This window comes from Bos indicus x Bos taurus, chromosome 7 (assembly GCF_003369695.1).
Source record: "Bos indicus x Bos taurus breed Angus x Brahman F1 hybrid chromosome 7, Bos_hybrid_MaternalHap_v2.0, whole genome shotgun sequence".
Taxonomy (NCBI): domain Eukaryota; kingdom Metazoa; phylum Chordata; class Mammalia; order Artiodactyla; family Bovidae; genus Bos; species Bos indicus x Bos taurus.
In genome coordinates this window covers 96,276,232-96,284,160 of record NC_040082.1, presented here as the reverse complement: position 1 = coordinate 96,284,160, position 7,929 = coordinate 96,276,232, and positions in this window count along the sequence as shown.

Below are 7,929 nucleotides of genomic sequence, written 5' to 3'. Positions count from 1 at the left end.
ATGCCATCCAACCATCTCATCCTCTGTCGTCCCCTTCTCCTCCTGTCCTCTGGCTGTGTAATCGATATTTAATTGCTCCATTCTTTTTTATGACTGAATAATGTTCCACTGTATATGTATACCACAGTTTGTGTATCCTTTCATCCAGTGATGAGCATTTAGGCTCCATGATTTTTAACTGGGAATAGTGCTGTACGTATTGGATTGCATGCACATATTGGTTTGGCCAAAAAGTAACGTCTTATGAAAAACTCAGACTTTTTTGCCAACCCAATATATTTGTTTGAGTGTTTTCAATGATTTAGGAGTAGAATTGCTGAGTCATATGGTAATTCTGTTTATCCCCAAAACATGCCCCAAAAAGCTTCCTAAAAGTCTGTCCTTGTCTCAGAATCAGCTTTTCAGGGAGCATGACCTACACTAGTATGAACAGTGTCTGATGACAACTTATTTGTGCTGCATGGGGTTCCATAGTTGGGAAAGGCTTTTCTTAAGAAGTGACAGCTAAACTGAGAACAAATTCAATGTTTTTTCCTTCTTTCTTTCATTCCTCCCTTCCTTTCTTCAGAGGGATGGCATAGATTTTTTACACAGTATGTACTTTCAAAACTTTTGCATTTGAACCCTGAACTTATTGATAAGACAAAAAATATAAGCAGGGTATTAAGGCTAAAATTATTAATATCACAGAAGCATTATAGTGAAAACTTGGATTGGAAACAATTTATTAGTAAAAACTATGGGAGTTTTTTTAAATAATAATTTTGATAGAAAACTTGACAAATGAGAGTGTATAGAGAGAATATTGGTTATTTGGAAAATTGGAAGCACTTCCCTAGTGGTTCAGTAGTAAAGAATCTGCCTGCAGTGCTCAAAAGGCAGATTCAACCCCTGGGTCAGGAGGATCCCCTGGAGAAGTCAGTGGCAACCCACTCCAGTTTTCCTGCCTGGGAAATCTCATGGACAGATGAGCCTGGTGGGCCAGAGTCCATGGGGTCACAGAAGAGTTGAACAAGACTTAGCAACTAAACAACAACATCATAATATTGATGGGTTACACAAATTCTTCCATTTACTTGAAAAAAGGAGTTTTAAGTCAGCTTGGGTTGCTGTAAAAAAAAAAAAAAAAAAATATATATATATATATATATATATATATATATATATATATATACCATAAGTGGGAGTGGGGTGGAGGTGGAAAACAAGAAAAATGTATTTCTCACAGTTCTACAGACTGGAACTCTGAGATCTAGGTACCAGCAAAACTGTGAACCTCAGATTGGGACTTGAACCCATTACAATACTCACCTGGTGTCTGAAATTACCGAGGCTCAGATTCTTTGTGTCTCTCTGAACAGATGGAATTCAGCAAGAGGCAAAGTAGTAGGCATGAAGTTGATCTGTTAATATATTAGGACACTTGTGAAAGATGCAAGCAGGCCATGTGGAGGGGACTCCACCCCAAGGATTGGTGGTGGTGGTGGTTTAGTTGCCAAGTCGTGTCTGACCCTTGCGACCCCATGGACTGTAAACTGCCAGGCTCCTCTGTCCATGGGATTCTCCAGGCAAGAATACTGGAGTGGGTTGCCATTTCCTTCTCCAGAGGACCTTTCTGATCCAGGAATCGAACCCGTGTCTCCTTGCTCTTGCATTGCAGGCGAATTCTTTACCTCTGAGCCACTAGGAAAGCACTCCCAAGGATTAAATAGGCTATATTTTTATATTCAAAAGAGAGTGGGGGAGAAAGAAAAGACCTCTTTCTTCCTTGTTGTTCAAGTAGTTGTTAAGCTTTTGATACCAGCTCCCTCTTCGTATGGGGCAGAAGAGTGTCCGACCCTATGAGGTCAAACTAGGACTGTCATAGCGCTTATTCACATCATCAGAAGATTGATAACATTTTTTTTCTTTCACTTAATGAGCTGGGGCATGTCTCATACTTTATACTTAAGCGAGCCTATTTCATTTCATGAGGTTTTGATAGCCTTCTTTTTTTTTTTTTAATTTTTAAACTTTACATAATTGTATTAGTTTTGCCAAATATCAAAATGAATCCACCACAGGTATACATGTGTTCCCCATCCTAAACCCTCCTCCCTCCTCCCTCCCCATACCATCCCTCTGGGTCGTCCCAGTGCACTAGCCCCAAGCATCCAGTATCGTGCATCGAATCTGGACTGGCATCTCGTTTCTTACATGATATTTTACATGTTTCAATGCCATTCTCTCAAATCTTCCCACCCTCTCCCTCTCCCACAGAGTCCATAAGATTGTTCTATACATCACTGTCTCTTTTGCTGTCGTACACAGGGTTATTGTTACCATCTTTCTAAATTCCATATATATGCGTTAGTATACTGTATTGTGATAGCCTTCTTAAGCGATCATTAACTAACAAAGTTCACTAGGTTTCTTTCCTTCTGTATCTGTAATCCCCTACCAGGATTTCAGTAGCATATTGGGCACCTACTGATCTGGGGAGTTCCTCTTTCAGTATCCTATCATTTTGCCTTTTCATACTGTTCATGGGGTTCTCAAGGCAAGAATACTGAAGTGCTTTGCCATTCTCTTCTCCAGTGGACCACATTCTGTCAGATCTCTCCACCATGACCCGCCTGTCTTGGGTTGCCCCATGGGCATGGCTTAGTTTCACTGAGTTAGACAAGGCTGTGGTCCTAGTGTGATTAGATTAACTAGTTTTCTGTGAGTATGGTTTCAGTGTGTCTGCCCTCTGATGTCCTCTTGCAACACCTACCATCTTACTTGGGTTTCTTTTACCTTGGACATGGGGTATCTCTTCACGGCTTCTCCAGCAAAGCGCAGCCACTGTTCCTTACCTTGGACGAGGGGTATCTGCTCATCGCTGCCCTTCCTGACCTTCAACGTGGGATAGCTCCTATAGGCCCTCCTGTGCCGGCGCAGCCACTGCTCCTTGGACATAGGGTTGCTCCTCCCGGCCGCCGCCCCAACCTCAGACGCAGGGTAGCTCCTCCCAGCCATCACCCCTGACCTCGGATTGGGTAGCTCCTCTCAGCTGTTCCTGCGCCGTCGCAGCCTGGCACTCTCAGCCGCTGCCCCTGACCTCGGACATGGGGTAACTCCTCTTGGCTGCCGCCTTTCGGGCATGGGGTTCTCCCGGCTTCTGCCCCTCACCTTGGACATGGGATAGCTCCTCTCGGCCACACTTAGTGCACCAGTCGCAGCCGCCCGCGCTAAGCAAAAACAATACCCAGCTGTGGATGTGACTGGTGATAGAAGCAAGGTCCGATGCTGTAAAGAGCAATATTGCATAGGAACCTGGAATGTCAGGTCCATGAATCAAGGCAAATTGGAAGTGGTCAAACAAGAGATGGCAAGAGTGAATGTCAACATTCTAGGAATGAGCAAACTAAAATGGACTGGAATGGGTGAATTTAACTCAGATGACCATTATATCTACTACTGCGGGCAGGAATCCCTCAGAAGAAATGGAGTAGCCATCATGGTCAATAAAAGAGTCCGGAATGCAGTACTTGGATGCAATCTCAAAAACAACAGAATGATCTCTGTTCATTTCCAAGGCAAACCATTCAATATCACAGTAATCAAAGTCTATGCCCCAACCAGTAATGCTGAAGAAGCTGAAGTTGAATGGTTCTAAGAAGACCTACAAGACCTTTTAGAACTAACACCCAAAAAAAAAATGTCCTTTTCATTATAGGGGACTGGAATGCAAAAGTAGGAAGTCAAGAAACACCTGGAGTAACAGGCAAATTTGGCCTTGGAATATGGAATGAAGCAGGGCAGAGACTAATAGAGTTTTGCCAAGAAAATTCACTGGTCATAGCAAACACCCTCTTCCAATAACACAAGAGAAGACTCGACACATGGACATCACCAGATGGTCAACACCAAAATCAGATTGATTATATTCTTTGCAGCCAAAGATGGAGAAGCTCTATACAGTCAACAAAAACAAGACCAGGAGCTGACTGTGGCTCAGACTATGAACTCCTTATTGCCAAATTCAGACTTAAATTGAAGAAAGTAGGGAAAACCACTAGACCATTCAGGTATGACCTAAATCAAATCCCTTATGATTATACAGTGGAAGAGAGAAATAGATTTAAGGGCCTAGGTCTGATAGATAGAGTGCCTGATGAACTATGGACAGAGGTTTGTGACATTGTACAGGAGACAGGGATCAAGACCCTCCACATGGAAAAGAAATGCAAAAAAGCAAAATGGCTATCTGGGGAGGCCTTACAAATAGCTGTGAAAAGAAGAGAAATGAAAAGCAAAGGAAAGATATAAGCATCTGAATGCAGAGTTCCAAAGAATAGCAAGGAGAGATAAGAAAGCCTTCCTCAGCGATCAATGCAAAGAAATAGAGGAAAACAACAGAATGGGAAAGACTAGGGATCTCTTCAAGAAAGTTAGAGATACCAGGGGAACACTTCATGCAAAGATGGGCTCGATAAAGGACAGAAATGGTATGGACCTAACAGAAGAAGAAGATATTAAGAAGAGGTGGCAAGAATACACAGAAGAACTATACAAAAAAGATCTTCACGACTCAGATAATCACGATGGTGTGATCACTCATCTAGAGCCAGACATCCTGGAATGTGAAGTCAAGTGGGCCTTAGAAAGCATCACTACAAACAAACCTAATAGAGCTGATGGAATTCCAGTTGAGCTACTTCAAATCCTGAAAGATGATGCTGTGAAAGTGCTGCACTCAATATGCCAGCAAATTTGGAAAACTCAGCAGTGGCCACAGGACTGGAAAAGGTCAGTTTTCATCCCAATCCCAAAGAAAGGCAATGCCAAAGAATGCTCAAACTACCACACAATTGCAGTCATCTCACATGCTAGTAAAGTAATGCTCAAAATTCTCCAAGCCAGGCTTCAGCAATACGTGAACCATGAACTTCCCGATGTTCAAGCTGGTTTTAGAAAGGGCAGAGGAACCAGCGATCAAATTGCCAACATCTGCTGGATCATGGAAAAAGCAAGAGAATTCCAGAAAAACATCTATTTCTGTTTTATTGACTATGCCAAAGCCTTTGGCTGTGTGGATCACATTTTTATAAACTGGAAAATTCTGAAAGAGATGGGAATACCAGACCACCTGACCTGCCTCTTGAGAAATCTGTATACAGGTCAGGAAGCAACAGTTAGAACTGGACATGGAACAACAGACTGGTTCCAAATAGGAAAAGGCATACATCAAGGCTGTATATTGTCACCCTGCTTATTTAACTTATATGCAGAGTACATCATGAGTAACACTGGACTGGAAGAAACACAAGCTGGAATCAAGATTGATGGGAGAAATATCAATAACCTCAGATATGCATATGACACCACCCTTATGGCAGAAAGTGAAGAGGAACTCAAAAGCCTCTTGATGAAAGTGAAGTGGAGAGTGAAAAAGTTGGCTTAAAGCTCAACATTCAGAAAATGGAGATCATGGCATCTGGTCCCATCACTTCATGGGAAATAGATGGGGAAACAGTGGAAACAGTGTCAGACTTTATTTTTCTGGGCTCCAAAATCACTGCAGATGGTGACTGCAGCCATGAAATTAAAAGACGCTTACTCCTTGGAAGGAAAGTTATGACCAACCTAGATAGCATATTCAAAAGCAGAGACATTACTTTGCCAACAAAGGTCCGTCTAGTCAAGACTATGGTTTTTCCAGTGGTCATGTATGGATGTGAGAGTTGGACTGTGAAGAAGGCTGAGCGCCGAAGAATTGATGTTTTTGAACTGTGGTGTTGGAGAAGACTCTTGAGAGTCCCTTGGACTGTAAGGAGATCCAACCAGTCCATTCTGAAGGAGATCAGCCCTGGGATTTCTTTGGAAGGAATGATGCTAAAGCTGAAACTCCAGTACTTTGGCCACCTCATGCGAAGAGTTGACTCTTTGAAAAAGACTCTGATGCTGGGAGGGATTGGGGACAGGAGGAGAAGGGGACGACAGAGGATGAGATGGCTGGATGGCATCACTGACTCGATGTACGTGAGTCTCAGTGAACTCCGGGAGTTGGTGATGGACAGGGAGGCCTGGCGTGCTGCGTTTCACGGGGTTGCAAAGAGTCGGACATGACTGAGCAACTGAACTGAACTGAACCAGGATTTCAACAACTATCTGTATGACTATCCTGTTTCATCTCTTTCACCAGGATCAAGTTATCTTCCGGTTTGCGGATTGTTTCCTTCTCATTGAGTCCTGACAGGGCAGAGGGCAGAAAGAAAAAGCAAGCTCTCTCGTGATTAGCAAGGGTAAGAATCACGTCGTAAAGGCTTCACCCTCGATAGAAATGAGAGCTTCTATCGAGGGTGTGAAGCACTGCTACAAAGATCAATAGACCATGTGTTTACAGAGAGAACTACTGGACTGGCCAAAAATATCGTTTGTGTTTTTCTGTAAGATATTATGTAAATAATACAATATATAATAAGTTGCTCACAGAATAGATTCATCTGTCTTCCCCAAAAAAGTCTCTGACATCAGTGGTCCATTCCTGGAAATTCATTATTCCTCAAGGAAATCTATACTCTCATTTAAAAAAAAAAAAAAAAAGAACAACAAATGAAGTTACATGAAAGACACAAAGGACTTTTCCGGCTCTAAGGTTTGTTGATTAAACCTGTTAGTCCAAACTTAGTTCCAAAATGTACCTCAAATATGGTTTCATTCACTTAACAATATTTGAGAGGCTCACTGTGGTACAGACTTGCTATGCAAGCCAAAGTTGGCCAAATATATATCTTGACTCCTAGGGAGTATATAGTCTAGACTTTAGAAAAGAGTAGGGAAGAGAGTGAGTCAGGGAGAAGCAGGACTAGAAGAAACCTAAACAGGAGGCTTGAGATAATTTATCAATATAATCGAAGGTATTTAGGCAAATTAGGTTAATTTTATTTCATCCCTGCAGACCATATACACTTCCTTTGATTCTGAGGGTTTTAGTTTATGCAGTCCAGGCCCCTTTAAGGAGGAGGTGAACATTGTCAGTCTTGCTTTCCTTAAGCCTTGTGCAACAATGTGTTTTGCCTGAGATCTGGCCTTTCTTTAGGAGCTAATGATTACACAGCATAATGTCTTACTCATGGAAATGCTTTTCTCAATGGCACCCCACTCCAGTACTCTTGCCTGGAAAATCCCATGGATGGAGGAGCCTGGAAGGCTGCAGTCCATGGGGTCACTGAGGGTCGAACATGACTGAGCGACTTTACTTTCACTTTTCACTTTCATGCATTGGAGAAGGAAATGGCAATCCACTCAAGTGTTCTTGCCTGGAGAATCCCAGGAATGGGGAAGCCTGGTGGGCTGCCGTCTATGGGGTCACACAGAGTCGGACACGACTGAAGTGACTTAGCAATAGGCTCTATGGTAATTGTTATAATTGTAACAAATCTTGCCTGGGAACCTGTGTCTCAAGACTTGTAGCCCAGATTACACAGCAACAGTATATCTTGCTCAGAGAGCTTGCCCAGAACCTGCTATCTCTGGCTAATCTTGTGCCCAAATTATCTCAGGATGTATGCTTTGGGAAAAGGTCTGATGGAATTCTTTCCACCTTGAGGTATCATTTTTGTTTATTCCCAGCAGCCAGTTGAAAATTATATAATGCCCCACTTAAACTAGTGATGCGGGCACTCTTGTGCCCCTTCCAGTGATTTTATCGGAAGCTTTCTCTATCACTGTTACTTTAATAAACTTTACTGCACAAAGCCCTGAGTGACTGGGACTGTGTCTTTTGGTCCTGGACTGAAATCATCTCTTCTGGGGCCACGAACCTGTTTGACACTGGTCTCAATGCTAAGCTATCAATTCTAAATTTCATATAGTAAATAAAACTTAAATTTTGAATGACATATATTAATTTTGAAGAGACAGTTTTCAGTGAACACAATGTCATGGCTTTATATAATTGGC